At 43.4% G+C, this 21,930-nt stretch overlaps 1 protein-coding gene and 1 long non-coding RNA gene across 4 annotated transcripts in view; both read left to right on the forward strand.

Annotated features, from left to right (window-relative positions):
* Positions 1-1,278: 1,278 nt before the first annotated feature.
* LOC140694814 (uncharacterized) lies at positions 1,279-20,134 on the forward strand. Of its 3 annotated transcripts, XR_012070454.1 has the most exons (3): positions 1,279-1,404; positions 2,957-3,083; positions 19,917-20,134. It is a non-coding gene; the product is annotated as an uncharacterized lncRNA (long non-coding RNA). The 3 variants fall into 3 exon arrangements; XR_012070452.1 differs by lacking the exon at positions 1,279-1,404 and having other exon boundaries at positions 2,814-3,083; XR_012070453.1 differs by lacking the exons at positions 1,279-1,404; positions 2,957-3,083 and adding an exon at positions 15,648-15,898.
* An 80-nt stretch (positions 20,135-20,214) lies between these two features.
* The window catches only part of LOC140694812 (trafficking protein particle complex subunit 9-like), a 58,200-nt gene continuing 56,484 nt past the window's right edge, over positions 20,215-21,930 (forward strand). The window contains exon 1 of the mRNA XM_072957871.1: positions 20,215-20,488. The gene's annotated coding sequence lies outside the window, so the exon portion shown is untranslated. The remainder of the gene's footprint in view (positions 20,489-21,930) is intronic.

The raw sequence follows: 21,930 nt of genomic DNA on the forward strand, positions 1-21,930 counted from the left end.
AAATCCAAGTTCCCACTAAAGGGGATTTTGTTTTTACAAGTTCAGAATGCCAAAAAATGTTTTTATCAGGCCTGGTTATTTCCAGAGTGAGTTTTTTTTTTTTCTTATTCCCGATTAATGTTGTAAGTTTTGTATGTACATAAATCTGGCTGGGGTTTTACTTGGAGACTGGCAATCTGTCATTTCTTTTTCTTTTCTTTTCTGTTCTTTATTTTTTTTTTTGAAAGTTCTATTCCCCATTGTAAGGTCGGGTTCTCAGAATAAATTTGCTAGTAAGATTTCCCAGAGGGACAACTCTGTGGCATGAAGTCTTTGTGTCTACCACTCCTGGAAGATTCCCTGTCACCCGAGAATGCTGTTACCAGCCAGGAGGATGGTCCAAAATTTGGAGTTGAAAGTTTCCTCATAAGAGTTTTACTTTTATCCTGAAAAATTCAATGGAGGTAACCAAATTGAGGAAAACATTAGACCAGCCTCTTACCTAACCACTCAGTCCTGAACCCAGTGTCTTTCAACTTGGACCCACTCGGGATGTCTCCACTGGGTGGGTAATTCACCTCAGTTTCTTTCAACTGGAGGGCCACGTACCTGGATACACCGCCAGATAAAACTTAGGATCATCAACCAATATGTGAGATCTGAGAACCAGGAGAGACTCAGCCAAATTCATCTGGACCCCCCGAGGAGGCGGATGAGCACAAAGGGCCACTGCTGGTACCAAGGCTCTGGTTACTTGGAGAGTTCAGGTGGAGAGAAATCTGCTGTGGTGCTTCATGGTGTCCAAAACTGTTGACTGAAATAAACGTGCAGCCTAAAAGTTAAGAGTTATGTTTCATTTGGCGGGAGGACTCGAGCCAGGATGACTGTCTCTCAGAACTCTCTGAGGGACTGCTCCCAAGAGGTTGAGGAAGAGCTAGGATATATAGGAGCTTTACAACAAAGACCAGGTTGTTGGAACAATAAAAGATTACTTGTTATCTAAAGAAAGCCAGGTATCTCAAGTTCAAGAATTTAGTGATTTTGTATGAATGGGAGGAAGCAAATATTAGGACTCACTGAATTCATTTTTTAGACAAGCACCTAGCTATCTCGGGCCAGTAGCCCGTCCTTTCTTATTCTGAGTCTGCTCAGAGGGCACCATTGTGAGTTGCTGCAGTGGCTGGGCTGCAAGCCTGTCCTCGCCGGGGAGTGGCGGAAGCCTTTAATGACTTGGTATCAGTATTCTTTGTTTACTGACATGGTTGCAGTATTCTCATTCACATTGAAGTATTTTCGTTCACAGACCGAATATGGATAATCTGCAAACTTGGAAAGCAACCGAGATGGAATTACTGCAGATACCTTCTGCTTTAATAAGCCGTGTGCAAACATAAACACGGAGGAAGCATACACTTGGATTTGGAGGTGTAGGAAAGGGATCCTGCACATTGCAGGAGAACGCAATGCAGAATTCCTTAAGTCCAACTTTCTTTACTGTAGTGGTTTCTGAGAACAGTTTATGGTAATTAAACAACATTGACAAACGGTGGCACACATTGCTTTTAAGGGATGGCCGGCTGCAAACTTTTATATTGGACAGGTGGAATTCATAGGCAAGTGGTCAGGTGGATGGGAGAGAGATGGAGCCAAGGCCTGGGCCCAGATTCCGGTTTAAATTGCCATTTCTTCACCATAGGGCCTTGGAATAGAATGCATACTCTCAACCTGTTGGTGAATCTGTGAAATGGGCATGATAATATTCATTTCTTCCTGGGATTGTTGTAAGATCTAAAGAGTATTATAGCACACATGAAGCATTTAACACCCTGGCACTTAGCAGTGTTCACTGTGTGGGGCTGCCCCGCTTAGCGTGCGTCAGAGCCGTAAAGGCAGCATTTGTCTGTTGAGGATGCACTTGTAGCCCCTTGGCTAGGTTGTGAATTTGTTGATTTCCTTTAATACTTGTAACTCTGTGTGACATGGGCAGTTATTTTCATGGACAGATGAGGAATCTCAGGGTAAAGAAGACTGTGTAATTTGCCCAAGGTCAGACCATAATTTTGGGTGCAGGGGCCTCAGTTCAGCATGGGCCCCTGGGCCTTCTGCTCTCTCCGTTCAGCACCAGAGCCAGATATGGAGTTGGCTGTTTCCCTGCCCAGAATATCCGGCAGGACCCAAGACACACCTGGCCCTGTGCTGCTTGAGCAAAAACTCCGGAGGAGAGGGAGTTACAAAAGGGATAAACATAAAAACAGACGACAGCAAACTGTGATCAGCTCTGAGAAGGAGAGGAACACGTCTCGCCGTGCAGAGCTGGGAGCTTTCCCGTCTGGGCTGCTCTGGGGGTGTTCATCTCAGCTAAACAAGTTCTGCTGTTGCAGCAAGGCAGGAAGGCAGGGCGCATGTGGGCAGGTAGACAGGGCCTCATTGATCGTACTCATTCCCCATTAAGCGGCAGCTTTCACGGGCACTTACCTAGTAAACATTGGCCATAATCTTCACGCAATTTGCTTGGTAGTTTTATTGACCCCAGCTTTGAGATGAGGTCATTGAAGCTGGGGAGTTTGTCGCATGCCCGTGATTACCTTGCAAATACCCCCACTGGTCTTTCAACCTAGACTGGTGTGGCTGTCATGCCCCATCCCTGTGAATGGCATCGTGTAGCTTCTCCCAAGTGGCCCAAATGACTGACATTGATATGCTTAATTCGTAGGAAATGGTATGTGGCAATAAGAGAAAAAGATAGTAAGAAATTGTTTGGAAAACAAGAAAAAAACCTATTCTTCCCCAGCTGGGGGAGCGTAACCTGTATCACCCACCCTAATCACTGCCTGTCACCTCCTCCCTGAGGATTCTGTGTTCAGAAGCCACTCTGAGCCTTGGGAGAACATTTTTCCTCATGACACTTTTGACTAGGACCCGCGACATCTCTGTCCCTGGTTAACACTCTCTTCAAAGCCGTTTAAATTTTTTGCAGGTTCCTCCACTCTGATGTAAGAATACCCTGTATAACTTCTTGATGCAGCTCCTTAATGAAGATCTTGTGATGGAAACCTAGCCAAAACTGGGATGTATGCACATAGTGACTGCAACTTCAGCACATTGTGAGTTCATAATCAGAGGGGTGGGTGACTCAGGAAAGGCTTTTTTAAGGTAACAAGGGGAAAGTGAAAGGACGCTTGCTGTGTGAGAAAGAAACATCTCGGTCACAGCCAGCAAGACACCTGTGTTCATGATGGGGTGTGGCGAGTGCAGAGTTCTCACAAAGAAAGAAGTGATGTGATGGGAGGGAGGAGAGTTGGGTAATTTATTGGGGAGGAAAAAAGTGGGCTGAACATTTCCTGGTTGAACAAGAGGATTGTGACATGACGTGCTTGTATTTTGGAGAGAAGGGTTTTGTGGGGACAGGCCTAGGAGTACGCTGTATGGCTGGGGAGTCAGCACAACAGAGAAACACAGAGAACCGGGCAGACCCCAAGGCCCAAGCTGGGGAAGAGGCTGCCCGCAAATTGGAACCCTGGAAGCTGGTTCTGTCCCTTAGCTGGGGCCTCAGACGTCACTTCACAGCCCAGTCCTGTTGATACAAGAATAAAAAACGTTGGGCATGAGAAGGGCTGTGTCCCAGGCTTTCGTTGAGCCCCTGGGATGTGCCCCACCAGATTTTGTTCTTTGACTTCATGCAGTAAAGAATTCAAGAGCAAGCCAGTGTTGAGTAAAGGTATATATATTCAGACAGATACATTGAAATGCAAGAGAAACGTCACGAGGTGTGGGGGTTTCATGCACAGATTAGAAGTAGGTACACACCCCACAGACAGAAGGTCTGTCTTCTCCAAAGAGGGACAGAGAGTGGTGACCGCGAGGTGGCGCTGTGTTGCTTGTTTTCTTGGGCTTGGTGGTTTCATATGCTAATAAGTAGAAGGACCAGCCTTAGGGCAAGGGGCTAGGATTCCCAGGGAGTTGGCCATTTCCCACCCTTTGACCTTTTGTGGCTATCATTGGGACTGCCATGGTGCCTGGGGCATGTTATTCACCAGGTTACTATTACAATGGATGTTTACTGAATCTCAAGATCTGCTAGAAGTTAAATCTCTTCATCCTGAGCCTCAAGGCCTATTGGGGGTTGAATCCTTCACCATTTTGATGTCAATTGCTGCGGCCTTCCTTGAATGGCTGTGCTCTTCCCCCTTCCATCCTGTATCACTGTGATGACACAAAGACAGCAAAGGCCGGGCCCTAACCGTGCTCCTGCATTTAACGGCAGGAGGTGTGGTGTGGGCTTATGATGACTCTGAGTGGTGAGAAGGATGTTTCAGATTTTCCCACGTGAGACATGGCGACTTACCAGCAGCCTCCCCAGATTTATCTCACGGGCATTATCGCTTGTGTTGTTATGGAAACAAAAGGCCAGCCAAGAAATAAGAATCACACAGAGGGTTGGAGTACTGAGATTTATTACGCTGGCGGGCTCAGAGGGGTTTCTTTTCCAAAGCTCTGAGCACCTCCAAGACGTGCACATGAGGTTTTATAGGGTTAATTACAAGTATGGGGCTAATACCCAATAAGGCTCAAACAACAAAAAGCAAGGAATCAGTACACTGAAGCTTATCAATTTGGAACAGATCACGTTACTGACAACTGTTGACCTTGGATTTTCGGGTTAGCTTATTAGCCCAGTAAACTGACACTAAACTTCAGATTTACCAGGTAGCCCAGCAAAACTTAGATCAGGAAACCGACACTTATCACACTTTGATTTGTGACTTAGCTTGTTAGGCCAGCTGTGGTTTTCCTTCAGTGTCACTTATCTTTTGAATTTTTCTTTTTTTCTTTTTTTTAATATTTAATCCAAATTTAATATCAGGGTTCTTTGGGAAAGAAATTTCTCTTTTTCTTTTCTTTGGTGATCTTTTAGGGGGGCAGTTAATTAGATGTATTTACCTGTTAGTGGAAGCCCTGGGGCTTCAACCCAGGACCCCGTGCACGCTAAGCACACGCTCTACCACCCGCCCCATCATCTTTTCTTTTTGGTTTCGCTGCCAAGAATCCTACAGCTGAATTTCTAGTCAGCCTTAACACTTGCCCTGACTTCATGGAATCCATTTTTATGAGTTTACTTCCCCCTGGTTTCATTTAAGTATTGAATCTCCATTTTCTCTTCACTCTCCGTTTTGCCTTTTGTTGTTATGGTTGTTAAGCTGTGTTTAACAGAATTGTTTAAATTCTCTTTTAGCAAGAGGCTGAATGTAAATAAATATGTAAGCAAACAGCACAATTAAATGCTTTTATACATTCTGAGCTGTTTAGTAGTAACTTAAAAACCGAATTGAATATTAAAGTGATAGCATTTTAAAAATATTTTTTAATTTTTCATAAAAATATAGCTGATTTAAAATATGATATTAGTTTCAGGTGTACAATAGATGCTCCATTTATAGTTACTGTAAAACATTGTCTGTATTCCCTGTGTTGTAAGATACATCCCTCTAGCGTGTTTACATTACATGTTGCAGTTTGTATAAGAAAGTTGGGTAACGCAGAGTCTGGAACGTGGCTGTGTATGACTCAGGTTCACGCTCACCCTGCCTGTCAGAGCTCAGGCCTTCACTCCTTTCTGCAGGGGAGCGAGTGGAGGCAGCTCTCATCAGCGCTGTCACCACCCTCTGAGTGGCAGTGACAGCAGTGACTGTGTGTGGACGTGCAAATTGTTTTTCCAAGAGCTTTATATGCGTTTCTGCATTTAATAATTAAAGCCCTCCTGTGAGGAAGCGTTTTAAGTTTTTAATGCATAATACATTTTATTTTGATATTGATAGATTTCAAAACTCTGGAAAATTTACAGGAGTAGTACAATAAACGCTTAGATACAGTTCACTTTAAAGGGCACTATTTGGCTTTCTGTGTCTGGCTTATTTTAGCATAAAGTTTCAAGGTTCATCCATAATTGTAGCCTGAATCAGTACTTTATTCTTTTTGCTTGATAATATCCTTTTCCTTTGTTTTCGTTTTTGGTCTATTTAAAAATATTTTCATTGAAGTCTTGTTAGTTTATAATTTTGTGTTAGTTTCTTGTGTACAGCACAACACTTCAGCTAAATAGGAACCTACCTGTATTCATTTTCATCCTCTTTTTAAACATAAGTTACTATAAGATATTAAATATATTCTCCTGTGCTATACAGTATAAACTTGCTGTTTATTCTTTACATACTCAGTATCTGCAAATCTTGAACTCCCAGTTTATTCCTTCCCACACCCTCTCCCCACTGGTAACCATAGTTTGGTTTCTATGTCTCTGTGTCTGTTTCTGTTCTGTAGATAAGTTTATTTTTTTGTTTCTTTCTATTTTTTTTTTTTAGAGTCCACATGTGAGCAATCTCATATGGTATTTTCCTTTCTCTTTCTGGCTTACTTCACTTAGAATGACATTCTCCAGGTCCATTGATGTTGCTGCCAATGTCATTATTTTATTATTATTTTATGGCTGAATAGTAGTCTATTGGACAAATATGCTACAACCTCTTTATCCAGTCATCTCTCAGTGGACATTTCGGTTGCTTCCATGTCTTGATATTGTAAATAGTGCTGCTGTGTACATTGGGGTGTAGGTGTCTTTTTCAATTAGGGTTCCTTCTGGATATATGCCCAGGAGTGGGATTGCTGGGTCATCTGGGAGGTCAATTTTATGTCTTTAGAGGAACATCTATACACTTTTCCACAATGGCTCCACCAAACTGTATCCCCACCACAGTGCAGGTGTGTTCCCAATTCTCCGCAGACTTTCCAGTATTTATTGTCAGTGAACTTCTGAATGATGGCTATTCTGACTGGTGAGAGGTGATACTTGATTGCAGTTTTGATTTGCATTTCTCTGATAATGATATTGAATATTTTTTTATGTGGCTACTGGCCATTTGTACGTCTTCATTGGAGAAATGTTTCTTTAGGACTTCTGCCAATTTTTGAATTGAATTGTTTGTTTTTCTTTCTTATTAAGTGTAAAAGCTGTTTACATATTCTGGGAATTAAGCCCCTAGCAGTTTCATTTATTGCAAATATTTTCTCCCATTCCATAGGTTGGTTGTCTTTTTGTTTTGCTTACTGTTTCCATAGCTGTGCAAAAGCTTGTAAGTTTAATTAGATCCCTCTTGTATATTTTTGGTTGTTTTTCTATTGCTTGAGTAGACTGCTCTAGGAAAACATTGCTGAGATGTATGTCAGATGTTTTGCCTATGGTTGCTTCTAAGAGGTTTATAGTGTCTTGTCTACATGTTTAAGTCTTTAACACATTTTGTATTCATTTTTGTATATTCTGTGAGGGAGTAGTCTAACTTCAATGATTTACATGCAGCTGTTAAGTTTTCCCTACACCATTTGCTGAAGAGGCTGTCTTTACTCCATTGTATGTTCTCACCTCCTTTGTCAAAGTTTCAATGACCAAAAGTTTGTGGGCCTATTCTTGGTAAATGTGTTTATCCGTTCATTGATGGATGGATATTGTTAGTAACTTTTGGCTACTCTGAATGATACTGCTATGAATATTGATGTGAAATTTTTTATGAGAATATGTTTTCATTCTGTTGGCTGTACATTTGCCCCGCCATATCTGTAGTTTCCACTACATGAATCCAGATGGTTGATTGTAAAGGGACTCGAACATCCTTGGATTATGGTATCCAGGGTGTGGGGTTCCTGAAACCAACCCCCCAAGGATATTGAGAGATGACTCTATATGTAGGAGTGGAATTGCTGAGACATATAACTCTAAGCTTTTGAGGAAATACCAGACTTCTCCAAAGAAGCTGCAACATTGTTCCTTTCCCCTGGCCGCATATGAGGTTTCTCTGCCTCCTGAACGACATTTGTTATTGTCCATGTTTTGGTTATAACCATCCTAGTGGGTGTAAAATGAGATCTCATTTTGTTTTTGACTTCCCTAGTGATGCTGAGCATCTTTTCATATGATTATTGGCCATTTGTATATCTATTTAAATTCGTGGTAAATTTAAAAATTGGGTGTATTTTTTTGTATTGTTCAGTTGTAAGCATTCGTTATATATCCTGGATACTACTCTCTTATTAGATACATGCTTTGCAAAATTTTTCTTCTATTCTGCACATTGTCCTTTAACTATATTTTTTTAAACATTAAAACAATTTCTTTACAAGGGAGGTAGTTTGATGTAAAGATTTATTTTATTTTTTTGCAAAGCACGCACTCTCTGACTTGAGATACCCTTTTCCCCTGTCATTTCACTTTCTTGATGATGTCCTTTGTAAGAAAAAGGTTTTAGTTTTGATGAAGTCCAGTTTATCTGCTTTTTCCTTCTATCACTTGTGCTCTTGGTTTTGTATCTAGGAAACCAAAGCCTATCCTAGGCCCACAAAGATTTATACTGTGTCTTCTTTTAGAAAGTTTATAGGTTTAATTTTTACATTTCTGTCTGTGATCTATTTTCAATTAATTTTATTTGTTATATAAAATATGGGTGTTCAGATTCCAGATTGATTCTTTTGCCTGCAGATACCCAGCTGTCCCTGAACCATTAGTTGAATAGACTATTCTTTCAATGGAGTGTTTTTGGCCCCCTAGTGGAAAAGTGTCTGTAAATGTAAGTTTTTCCCCGTGGGTTTTTATTGTGTCTCTTAGACTTATTTATCCAAACTTATGCCAGTATCATACTGACTTAGTACTATAGCATTTTAGTACACTTTAAAGTGAGTCCTCCAACTTTACTCTTCTTTTTCAAGGTTGTTTTTGCTGTCCTGGGCCCCTTGCACGTCCATGTGAATTTTGGGATCAGTTTTTCAATTTTGCATAGAAGTCAGCTGGAATTTTGATAGGGATTCCACTGAATATATAGTTCACTTTGAGGATTCTTAACATTTTTAATAATATTGTCAAACATTCCATGAAAATGGGATGTCTTCCATATATGTAGATCTTTTAAAATTTATTCTGGTGATACTTCAAAAAGTTCAATGTACAAATCTTGTAAATTTTTGTTAAATGTATCTCTCACTTTATTTTTAATGCTGTTGTAAATGGAAAGGCTGAATTTCTTATGGGTGGGACTATGTATCAATCTTCTTATTTGTAGAATTCCTTCACAACAAATACCCTTGGTATATATTTGCTACATAAATCTATCCACAACTATTCCCCGCCCCGTGTTATAAGAAACCAAGACCCAAGGTAAGCTACTTGAAAACACCTATGTGGAAGTGAGAAATGAGACCCTTGGGTGGGTCTTTGTGCAGATGATACTGAGAGCTTATTCTGAATGGCTTCTTCTTAATTACTTTTAAACAACCCTTTCAGTGTATTTAGTCAGATACATTAAGATTATGCCCTTTTGATGTGCGGAGTAGCTAAGACTATAATTTTCAAATAAATTCTAGTGAGAGTGTTGTACTTGAAACCTAATTTGCATCAATCTTTGAAGATTTATGTTTCAGGAGCTTTGACTAAAGAACAACTGTCTTTATTCTATAATGAGAACTAAATGCTCAAGCAACATGTAAGAGTTTGAGCAAACTGCCCCCGCCCCGTAGTGCTGGGTGGCTGCAGCTGTAACTGGAGTCAGCACTTACCTCTCCCAGTATGCTTGTGCTGATCTGCTCAAAGTGGTTCGTCCAACAGTTTGTCAGTAGTCTGTTGGACAAAGTCATAAAACATTGATTGAAGGTTGCTAGAATGCAATATATTCTTATTAATATTAAGTAAGCACATATTGAATGCTTACTGTATGATGGAATTGTCCCTCAGCCTCACATGAATATTATTTCTCTTGAAACCTCACATATTTCCTTGTTATTCTCACTTTACAGATAAGGAGACTGAGAATTAGGTCTTCTCTCTTTGGGGGGAGCTCATTATTAATGATGGGCAGTTGTAAGGAAAAAGATATTGATTCATCATGAGAAAACATTTTTGTGAGAGTCAGCAATGAAGAAGATGAACACTGAAGAAGGTGATCATTGTTCGAGTGAGACAAGCCCTGGGTTGTGCGGAGTCAGCATCCCTGTCCTAGACACGGCACGTGTAGAGCTGCGTGGTGGGTGAGGCGGCGCGGCCGTGCAGGGAAAGCGGATGCTGGGGCCTTAGGCTGTGCTCAGGCCTGGTTGGGCTTTCTCCTAAGGGGAGTGAACCATCATTGACAGATTTTAAGTAGGAGAGTGGGGTGCTCTCATAGTTCATATTTGTCTTCTAGAATGTTTGGAAACATTTAGAAGGCTTGGCAGGAGATGATGTGATGAGTCAGAGTAGGGTGGCTGCGAGGTGTAGCAGTGTCCAATTTTCAAGTGGTTTTCAGGCCCAGGCTTGTGGCTTAGTAGCCGTGTCAGTTTGAATGACGCACGCAAGGAAGTGAAACAATTTATCTAATCAGTTGAAGCAGTGATGTACCCAATTCCCAGGACTATTGTGGAGATCCAGTGAGATACACTGTGCAGTGTGCAGCGTGGTCTCCAGCAGAGGGTCAGTGCTGAGTGAGTGCCAGTGAGTATCTGGTAGGTCAGTTGAGGGTAGTGGGACTCGGTGTCTGAGGATATCTGGTCCCTGAAGGAGGGGTCCATTCACATCTGTGAGTGATGGGCCTGAGTTGGGAGACGCAGGGAGACCTTACCCTCCGACCAGGGGCCCTGGTAAGGACGGCTATGGGAGGAACACCGTGAAGTCAGCTCTTTGCATGTGGAGTTGGAGCTGCCTTTGAGACAACTAACTGCAGTGTCACGAGCTTAAAGAGGAGATCTGGGCCCAGGTTGTGCATTTTCCTAAAATCTCAACTCCTAAGGACGCCGAAGTATTGATCACTGAACGTGAAGTCATACTTTAAAGGACAAACGAATAGTAGTATTATCTCTGTCATCAAAGCTCACGTCTATTTATTCATCACTCACTTTGCTAATTGGGTACTTACAGAGCTCACTTCACCGTCCTCCCGTGGGCTCAGGCTCCACAGAAAAGAGCTGGTGAGACTCCCTCTTTTCTAGAATAAGACACATTTAGCTTGTAGACTTCTGTACCTCGCCAGACTTAGGAAATTAGTTTGTTGGTTTAATTGTATTTTCTGTTGGCCATGTCCTGACAGGAGAGAAATTTTACCTCATGGTCATGTTTCAATTAGCTGTTACTGAGAATTGCTGATCTGATACATAGTGTATGTATTACATTAACTTTGTAGAGTAGTTATCATTTTTCTGTCTTTACCCTTTAATTTTGTTTGCCCCTTCAGTGTTCTATTCTTTTTGGGGCCTTATTTTTTTTTAATTAAAAAATGTCTGTTAGCAGTTAAGAAAAAAAAAGCACAGAAAAAATGCACATGAGAACTAAATTTAGAAAATGTCTAGTGTGTTTTCTGTCTCGGCAATGGAGGGTACTAGAAACTCCTGAAAACCTTCATTACACAAGTTCCTTAAAATGCTGATTGAGAAATAAAACCTTCCTTCCTCATCTTTCAAGCTGCACAACTCATTGTCAAGAAAGTGAGGGAAAATTCTCAGAAGCCAAGACAAACGAGAAAGCAGGGTTTCTGAGAGATACGTGAGCGTTAGAAGCCGTGGTGTGCTGGTTGGCTCCTGAACTGATTTTCAGTTGCCTTGACAGGAGGGAGGGATGTGAGCCCCAGACCTCTCACACTAGGAGTTGGATGGGTGATCATATAATGGGCCAAGCCCATCCTGAGAATCTTGCTTTACTAAAGGGTGAAATAGGAAAAAAAAATTCCTCAAAACAAGAAAGTAAGAAAAGTCAATTTTGTTGGAAGAGGGGAAAAATAACAAATCCAAAGTAAGGATATAGTTTAAAGCTGTTCTGGCATGAGAGTGACCACAAACTCCTGGCAGAAAAGCACAGCTACTCCTTGATTGATAAGTTGTATTTTGAATGAATCAGTGAACAGCTATTCCGAAAAAGGCCTCCAGAGTCTTGTGGATCAAGATACTGGACAGCAAACACCTCTCTTCCAAGGTCTCATTCAAATAACCAGAAAGGTTTTAAAGGAAACTAACAATAATCTGAGTTGTATTTATTGACATTACTATATGCTAAGAATTCAGAGGTGACTATGGAGTTGTCTCCTATTTTATGGACCTTATTTTCTCTTTGGGGAGAAAAATGACATAGTTGGGTATCTTGGTGGAGGGAGGTGTTAGTCTGTTGCAATTAGCCAGGAGAGGAGATTAAGAAAACAGTGAAAGATCGGTGAACTTTTTAGCTGAGGACAGTCTTGTTCACTTGGCTTTTAATTGCAGGCTCAATGAGCTGTCACTGGAGGGAATAGATCTTACGGAGGATGGACTTAGCTCAGGCCTCTTTTGAATGGACAAGTGAACCTGGAAAAAGACAGTCAAATCTGTGCAGACATTAAAGTTCACTTGAACGTGCTGCATCCCTGAGCCAAAGATAGGACAAATATGCAGCAATTCTTGAGGACAGAAGAGTGGTTTTTAAGGTTCTCCAAGAATGAATCCCATGGAACCGAGATGGCCAGTTGTCAAACTGAGACTTTGTTCTTTGGACGGTGTACCCAGCAAGGGTATTGGCCTTTTATATGTTTCCATTTGTCTTTAATACATGTCTGTTGATGAGGACATGGGCACAAATGTTTGACACCTTGTCGAGGCGATTTTGGATACCTGCCTAGAAGCACGGGCACAGTTATGGCTGCTTCATACATCTTGCAGCCCATCCCTTTCCCCGGCTCCGTGATCACGGCAGAGTGGTTCCTTGTTGACCTGTCCGTTTCCTCTGTGACATCATAACCCATGAAAAGACCGGAGCATATTAACTTGGCTTTGTTAAAGTCAAAGAAACAGATCAAATATGGAGTCAGATTTGTTCTTTCCTATTTCAGTAGTACCATGGAGATGGCAGTTTGGGCAGCTTTTTGTAGTGTCCTGGAGGTTTTCTCTCTCAGCTTCTGGGTGCCTCTATTGAAAACCCTTCATTGCTGTCTGGCCTGCTGGTAATGCACACTGCCTGTTTTGCCCTGAAGATGTGTTCTGTTTATAAACTCATCTCTACTCCTTGGAAAACAACTCAAGAAAAACTCAGTTGGTTTTCCACCAGCCATGGGCAGGGGTGAGGTAAACCGTGTTATTATTTCATAAAATAATAGTAATAATAGTAATAGTCATAGTAGTAGTACTTGTAGTAATAGTAATAATAATAATAATAATAATAATAATAATAATAATAATAATAATAATATTAATAGAAGTCTTAAAACAGGACAGAGCACATTGGAGAGAGTCAAAAAATGCTTTCTGGCTTAAATCAAAAGTGATGACTAATGATTCCATGGCTGCTGTATTTGCTAAGCTAATTACTCCTTTGCTCCATTACACATTTCTTTTATCTGAAAAAGAAATACAAGGAAATGGTTTAAAAAAAACTCAGAGAACAAAAATACACAAGTGAAAGAAGTTTTCCCTCATCCTCTGTTCTTTCAGCCCTCTCTGGAGATGCCTCTGTTTACTATCCTTTGGGTGCTTTTCCAGATATGCTTTGCACATTCCCACCTATGTATGTAAATTCCTTTAAAATTTTAGTTATTTTTAACTTAAAGGGGTTTAAATCCTCAAGTGGCATCTGGCCGGGTAATATAACAGAACAAATCTGACTCCATATTAGATTTGTTCCTTTGAATTTAACCCTATGCTCTGTCACCTAGGCTTCATCTTGCTTGTAAAACAATGTTGCCTAGAGCCTGAAATAAACAGGAGACCCTATTCTGAAGGCTCTGACCTTTAAGGATATTTAACACTTTTTCATTCATTAAAAGATAGCAAATTGCAGAATAGAAAATAACGTTTCTTTTGTTGGAGGTTTACAGGGATCTGACCCACGCAGATAGCTGCAAGAAGAAAGGATTCTAACAAGAAGGAATTCCTACACTAAGAAGTTTGCACTAACCAAGCACATAGGAAAGGAGCCTGAATTGTGACTTGGGGAGATGGTTTTCCAGGACATTAGTTTGCCATCTAGGTCTACAGAAACTTGCTATTCCATGCCCCAACATCTGGTCTCCCAACTTATTGGCCTGTCCTGCACTGAGGAGAATTAATTTCGACTTGGTAACACTCCTATCTACCTAGAAAGCTGGGCACTGGAGCTGAGTGTTATGGAAACAGGCCAGCCAAGACAAAAGCACCAATCGGAGTGTTGGAGTACTCAGAATTATTATGCCGGTGGGCTCAGAGGGGCTTCGGCTCCGAAGTTTTGAGTACCTCCAAGACGTGCACATGAGGTTTTAAAGGCTTAGTTACAAGTAAGGGGGCATTAGCCAATAAGGCTCAAAGAACAAAAAGCAAGGAATAAGTACACTGGAGCTTATCAATTTGTAACAGATCACATTACTGACACTTGTTGAGCTTGGAATTACGAGTTAGGTTGTTAGGCCAATAAACTGACACTAAACTTCAGATTTACGAGATAGCCCAGCATAATTTAGATCAGTAAACTGACACTTATCACACTTAGATTTGTGACTTAGCTTGTTAGCCCAGCTGGACTTTTCCTTCACATGAGGACAGCTCTCCCACACCCAGGGAACTACTGTGAGCCCTTGATGTTTCCACTAGGGTGGGGTATGGTTTACCCAGGAGGGATGGGGACTATGCACCAACACTCAGGCAGTCTGCTCTGTCTGGGGCTCTGATCTTGTACCATCCCGCTCCCCGCCAGCCCAACACCTGGGACAGTGGAGCTAAGGCAGAGATCCTGCCTGCCTGTTTCCCAGCGTGTAAAAGGGGAATATGTGCTCTTCCCAAGGTAGTTCTGAGCGACAACACCTGCGGGTGCTTGGTTCTCAGAGCAACAGAAAACCCAGCTCCGCGTGGGGGCAACGGGTGTGATCTCCCTAGGGTTTCTGCAGAAGCATCGGACGGAGGGTTGGATCACGGTGGTAAAATTGAGCTGCGGGGCTTGAAGGGTAACAGAAGGGTACAGAGGCAGGTCTGCCGCCTAGGGGTGCCCCAGAGGTAAAGCTTTTTTTCTCCAACTCCTCTAAGACCCTCCCTTCTCCAGATCCCTTCCTTCTCTCTGCTCATCCTGTCCATCTGTATCCCTCCAATTTTCCCGTCCTCTCCACCCGCTCCCATCTTCTCCCTCCCTCGCTGTCCCACCTTCTCTCACAGAACCCAGAGAGGATCGCTGGCCCTCCTGCGCATGCGCAGTCAGTGCCAAGTGGTCCGCTGGTTGGGAGCTCCATATCCGAGCCGGGGATCGGGCCCAAAGGCTTCTCAACTACGTCGCCCGGTAGGCCTTTGGTTCCTGCCTGGGGTCGGGGCCTCTGACTGTGGAAGTGCAAGGTGGGGGGCTCCTGGGAAAGGGGTCAGGCGGCTGCGGGAGGGCGGTCCGCCTGTCACAGACCCCAAGGGCGCTAGTCAGCCCGTGTTCAGATGAATTGCTCAGGCCAGACCCCTCTGCCAGCGCCACCTGCCCCGGCGTCCCGGCCACAGTGTCCAGGGCCTGGTGTGCACCTGCCATCTCTCACCCAGCCGGGATCCCCTCAGTCCGCGGCTGGCGTCCCCTTCCCCTCTCCCTCCCGCTAGTCCTCTCCTCCCGGGCTTCCTCTTCTCGTCCAGCGGCCCGTCCCCGCCCCTGGGCGGGCTGTGTCCCGGGCGGGCGGGGTCTGCGGACCCGGACGGGGGCGGGCGCTTGGGACTGTGGCTGGGGCTGTCCTCCGAGCGAGGCTGCAGCCCGCGTCCCCCTCCCCGCTTTCCCTGCCCCGCGACCCCGGGGCTGCCCTGCTCTCCCTTTCCCGCTCCCTGAGGACCAGCTCTGTGGCGTGGGCGCTGCTACCTGGGCTGAAAGCCTCCGGCTCTAACGCCCAGCTTCTCCTGGTGGAGTCGGGAAAAGGGAGCGTCACTGCTAAGCGAGGTTCTGTCTCCCCCCTCCATGTTTCTGCCTCAGGTAAGTACCTTGAACACTTTCAGGTGTTATGATGGCGGTGCTTGTTGATGTCACGTGTTTTTATAGTGAGAGGGATTGCAGTGGTGAAAGCAGGGCTTGGTTCTGTTAAAAATGTGCTGAAGGCATGAGGCTGTGACATCCTCCTTCCTTCCCTCTCCCAGGGTGAAAGGAGTGATCCTCGATTTTCAAAAGATAGTTACAGTCCCTAACTAGCCCAGCCCAGCTATTGTGCGTTAACAGGAACAGCACCACCAGAGGCCTTGGAGACCCAGGGATATTGCAGTCCTAAAGTGCTCCTGGCAGAGTTTGGCTTGTTTAGGTTTTTTGTTTTTCTTAAATTGTGGGACAGACTAGTGTATAAACTGAAAAATAATTGTCAAGAAATAATTTTCATAGGACAGTTTTATTGTGATATAGTTCACACACCATGAATTCCATCCATTTAAATGGTAAAATTCAGCAGCTTTTTGCATATTCACAGTGGTGCATGCATTATTATTCCAGAACGTTTTCATCACTTCAGAAAGAGCAGTGGAAATGAATGACCTATCCACCCCTCCCAAGTGGTGGTTCTAAAGAAATTTCTTGGCTATTCCTGACCATAAATTAACTTGTTATATTCCAAGAAAAATCTGGTAGGAATTCTAACCAGAATTGAAATGAATCTGTCTATCAAAACAGGAAGAATTTATACCTTTATGGCATAAACTTCTTCTACCCATGAATATATCTGGGACCCTATCTTTTCATCTGACCAGAGCCTGGCCCATGTGAAGTCCTCACTACTTTTTGCGCTTGTGAATGATGAGATTCTATACATCATTAGTTGCAACTGTAGCCTTTCACAGAAGAGAAAAGTAACCTCAGTGAAGCAAGTGACTCTCTGATGGTCAGAAAGAGTGACAGCCAGTGCTGGAGTGATCCAGTGGACTTGGTGTTTGCAGCTAGATTTCTCGACCACCTACAGTTAAGGGGATTAGAGAGTTCTTTTATTTTTTCTTAATGGCGTTGCATTTATTTTTACTTATTTTTTAAAATTATTTTTTATTTAAGTGTATTCAATTTACAATGTTAGTTTCAAGTGTACAGCAGAGATTCAGTTATAAACATATGCATATGTATATATATATGTTTTAGATTGTTTTTAGTATAAATCACTACAAGAAATTGAATATAGTTCCCTGTGTTATGTAGCAGGTCCTTGTCATTTATTTTATATTTACTAATTTGTATCTGTTAATCCCCCCTTTCCTGCCTGCTAAACACAGTTTGCTTTCTATGTCCATGAGTCCATTACTAGGAGCACCGTTTTTCCTAGTAATATATGCTCTTTTGCTGCTTTCAGTTTCAGTAATTCCATCATATCTGTGGGCGCTTTTCTTCTGGTGGCCTTAATGTGGTTTGCACACGTGGTAATAGAGATCTGTATTTGGGAGAACCCCAGGCCTCGTGTAGTCCCTGGTACAGAGTGCCCACTGAATTGATGCTTGAACTGGGAAAAAAGCACAGTAAATGTTGGAATTTCCAGTATGGTTGAGAATTCTATAACCTCTTTTGACAAACTTAATATTGGCTGCACCCATTCTGGGTAATTTGGTGGAAATTCATGTTATGGTGGTGAAGAGACGGGGCCTTGTATGCTTCTTCTCTTTCTGTTTTCTAACACTCATTCTCCTGGGCCTTCCAGATCCTCCCCTAGAAGTGCCAGGTCTGGCTTGGTGCTGCGCTGAGGCAATATTTGTTAATAAGGCCCTTTCCTCATCTCTTCTGAGCCTCCGGTTCTTTCTCTGCACAATGAGGGCTTAGACTAGATAACTACTTTTCAGTTTCTTTTAAAGCCATGTTTCCTTTGAGAAACAGAAAATGCAAATCTCTCCTCTCAAACCAACCCTTTAGATTTTGAAAAGTCCTCCAAGGAGTGACATAGCTCTTTGTGGAAAATGAATGTGATTGTGATTCCAGGTGACACAGAAAAGACTCTTCAGAGATTGATTGCAGGGAGAGGGCAGAAAAGGGGCAGTATGTCACACTTTCTAGTGTGAGCACTGGAGCAGGGGCTTGGATTTAAATACGGTGTCTGACGTGGCCTCTCTCTAATCTTGTAGAATGTGATAAACTACTCTACCTCAGTTTCTTGATGTGTCAAGTTGGGGTGATAATATTTTAAGGCTTTTGTGAAACATTATGCAGATAAGCCATTTGTGTATGGGTAGAAACAAGACCTGCTAGGGATTCAGGGATTTGTTTAAAAAACAAAATCTTGTCCATAGCACTCTGTCTGTGTGTATTTAGTAGTTCCTGAAGGGTGAGGGTGAGTCTAAAGTCCATCGTGGGACAGGTGGCCCATGGTTCTCTGTGCCCCTGAATGCCCCCTCCTCCCCAGTCCTCTTCCTCAGTCCAGGATGAAGTTCCCTAGTAGATTTACTCAGAGGTCTTGTGAAAATGGCTATTCATTTTATTGTTTCACCAAGAAGGGCTGCCATCATGATCTCTGTGGTCAGGTTTTGAAGGGCTGCCATCATGATATCTGGTAAGAATTCTATGGAATTGGGTGTTTCTATTTAATGAAAAGAAAAAAATTACAAATAGAAAATTAGAACAAGGATGGTCACATGGGCTCTTGGAAGTGGACACCATTAGAAGTTGGAGGGACTAGTGGGCTCAGTGGGAATGTTAACTGAGTGTATCTCATGGGCTGGGCATTGTCCTATTTGTACTGTGTGTTCCTTATTTGAGACAGTGAGCTCACCTAACCTCGAAAACCTCTTTAAAAAATTAGACTTTTTATTTTGAGATGTAATGTAGATTCCCATGTGGTAGTAAGAGATAATATGGAGAGAGCCTATGGACTCTTTGCCCAGTTTTCCTTAATGGTTCCATCTTGCAGTGTTGGGGTACAATTCATTACTGACTCACTAACAATTTGAGGTTTGTGTTATTGCCCTCATTTCTATCCACGATTAAATTGGGGCTTAGAGAAGCACACAGGCCTGCCCAGGTCACCCACATTGTTAGTGCAGAGTCTGGTGAACGTGGGCTTGGGATTCCCAGGAAGTATCATTATGATGGTCTTTGGCAGGGAGCAGCATTCACTTTGCTTGTTTATTCATTCATTCAAGAAACATTTATTGAGTAAATTCTGTGGGTCAGATGCTTTCTTAGGGTTATCTGATTCTTCAGCAGTACTGAGAACCAGGAAATATTTATATTTTTTAAACTGAGAAAATTAGCTCTGAGAGGTTATAACTCCCCCAAAGGAAGAATAGCTCATAAAGGGGGGATAGTACAATTGTACAGTCACCACTTTTTATGCAGGTGGTACCCTAGGCATTTTACATTTGCAAACATCCGTAATCCAGATATATTCTTGCAAGGCATGGATTTTTTTTAATTGATGTATAGTCAAGTTTACAATGTTGTGTCAATTGCAAGGTGTTTTTTGACTTTTGAATTAAAAAATACTTTTTCAGGAGGGAAATTAGGTGTATTTATTTGTTTGATTTTTTAAAATGAGGTACTGGGGTTTGAACCCAGGACCTCGTACATGCTAAGCATGTGCTCCACCAATGAACAGTACCCTCTACCCCAAGGCAAGTTTTCTTATCCATTACTATGAAGCTAAGGGGTTCAAATAAATTGAATAGGAATCCAGATCTTTTGATCCTACTGTGGTCCTTCTCTTTATATTCTGCTGAAGGGGGTTGGGGAAGCATTTCCTTTGTTCATTTCTTTATTCAGCATTTTTGAGCAGTGACTTTGCATCAGGGCCTTGCTAGGTGCTTGGAAATAGAAAATAAGAAATGACCTTTCTCTGCAGAGGCAGGAAGCCTAGACCAAAAGCTGGGTAATGTGATCCGAGCTACAGTAGCCATGTGCAGACTATGAGGACAAACTGTACCCCCGGATTTGCTTTGGCTTCCCTTGCCTTCTGTCTGGTACACACCAGGTCACCGCAACCCAGATGGGCCCATAGCACACAGCAGAGTATGTACCTCGATCTCCTCTCCTGTCTCGGCAGGGCCTGCAACATGAGCATCCCTGACTACGTGCAGTGTGCTGAGGACCACCAGACTCTTCCCGTTGTAGTCCAAACCATGGAGATCATCTCAGAGGAGAATTTCTTTTGCATCTATCAGCTACTCACCTCGGTGAGCCATATCAGCCCATGTGGCTCCCAGTGGACACTCTGTATCCACTACAGGCACCGCTATGTGCCCGAGAATGGGTGGAGCGTCTTCCAGAAACACTGCAAGGTCGTGGGCCTTGTCACCATTACCGACTGTCTCTCTGCCAAGGCCTTGGAGAAGCTCCACGTGCAGAGGAGCTGTATGGCACCTCGATAATGACTCTCAGCTCTTTGTCTTTGTACTGCATGTGGAGGAAGTCGAGCAGCCGCGCACCGACGTTGCCTTCAAATTTAGAGGACTGCAGGGTGGTGGAGAAGAGGATCGAGGACTTCACTGAGTCACTCTTCATCTTGCTCAATTCCAAGTGGCTGGATGGTGGCCCCAAGAATTCTGGGGACAAGATCCCCCTCCCCTGCATCCCGTTTGAGAAGGAGGACTTCATGGGACTGGACACAGACAGCAGGTAAGTTTACCTGGAGGCCAGTCCACCCTGGCTTTGTGCCGGATTGCTTCCCTACATCCAGAAAGGGATCAGCAAGGAAGAAGTCTGTCTTGTAGCCAAGGGGGGATGGAGATGCAGCCCGCCGGTTTCCAGACATTTCAAAGTGAATCCGCCTTTGTTTCAGAGAGATCCTTTTAGGGTTAGTGTGGACACTTACTCCCGCTTTACAGCCATGACCATGGTGGGACCCCTGGGGTTGCTGTCCAATAAAGTAGCCAAAGCCACTGATGCTAGGAGCACTGGGGAGGAGGCTGGACTGAGCTGAGATGTGCTCTAGGTCAAATGCACATCAGACACTGAGGCTTGTCTAGTAAAAGTATATAAACTATCTCTTTACTTCCTATATTGATTACATGTCAAAATGATAGTATTTTACATACAGTAGATTAAGTAAGATCTGTTCTTAAAATCAGTTTCTAGTATTTGTTTTTTGTTTGTTGGTTTGTTTCTTTGTTTACCATTTTAAACGTGGCAAATGGGAAACGTTATTTACATGGCTCTCATTTCATTTCTGTTGGGCAGCCTGTCCTGGGACAGTCTCATCCCTTTGCTTATAGATGAGATGCTGAACCCCGAGAGGCGGAACGAGGAGCTGGTTGAGCTGGGGCTGGAGCCGGTGTCTCCTGCCTCCCAGGCCCAGCACCTATTCTGCTCAGGCCCTCTCTTCTTGCCCGACAGCCTCCATGCCAAGTTAGGACATCAGAAACACCGCCGGGGACTTCCGAATGAACTCCTTATGCAGGGAAAGGCGTATCACGGTGTATGGGACAGAGCAGGGAAATGTTCATTCTCACTTTTTCCCTGTGATTAAGTCAACGGCCCCACATTGCCTCGGAAGTACAGACGAGCTCTTCTGGGCTGCCTACCCCCCCAACTTCAGCTCTGTTTCCCGGTGTATCTGTTGTGCTGTCCCTCAGGCAGAAGAGGGTGAGATGCCTTTTCCGAGACGTGGAAACCTTTGCTGGGGAGAGTGAGGGAAGCTGTGTTCCCCCGGCCTACGGCCTCTGTCCTTGAGTCTGGAGAGGGCTCATGGTGGTCCCACAGGTGACGGTCGGAGAACCTGGCACATGTTTCTGGGCCCGCTGTGAAGGAAGTGCTCTGTGACTCTTGAACTTAGCTAAGATCAGATCCTACTCTCTGGTTGTTGGTAAGTTGGAGGAGAAGATGCTAGAGAATTGATAAAAAGAATGTCTAGACCAGCCCTGTGAGTGAGAAGCACAGGGGACACGAGTCCCACCTGCGAGAGATAATGTAGCGGGCTCTGGATGAATTTTCTTTTCCTCCCAGACATACCTCTATGACTTAAGGAAGGGGAGAGGCATGCTGTAGCCATGATCTGTACTTGTCCTCTCAGGGCCCTGTGATCTACATGCCCGCACTCCCCATCTGCTTCTTAAGATGAG

The sequence above is a fragment of the Vicugna pacos genome, unplaced genomic scaffold, assembly GCF_048564905.1.
Source record: "Vicugna pacos unplaced genomic scaffold, VicPac4 scaffold_104, whole genome shotgun sequence".
In the NCBI taxonomy this organism is placed as follows: Eukaryota; Metazoa; Chordata; class Mammalia; order Artiodactyla; family Camelidae; genus Vicugna; species Vicugna pacos.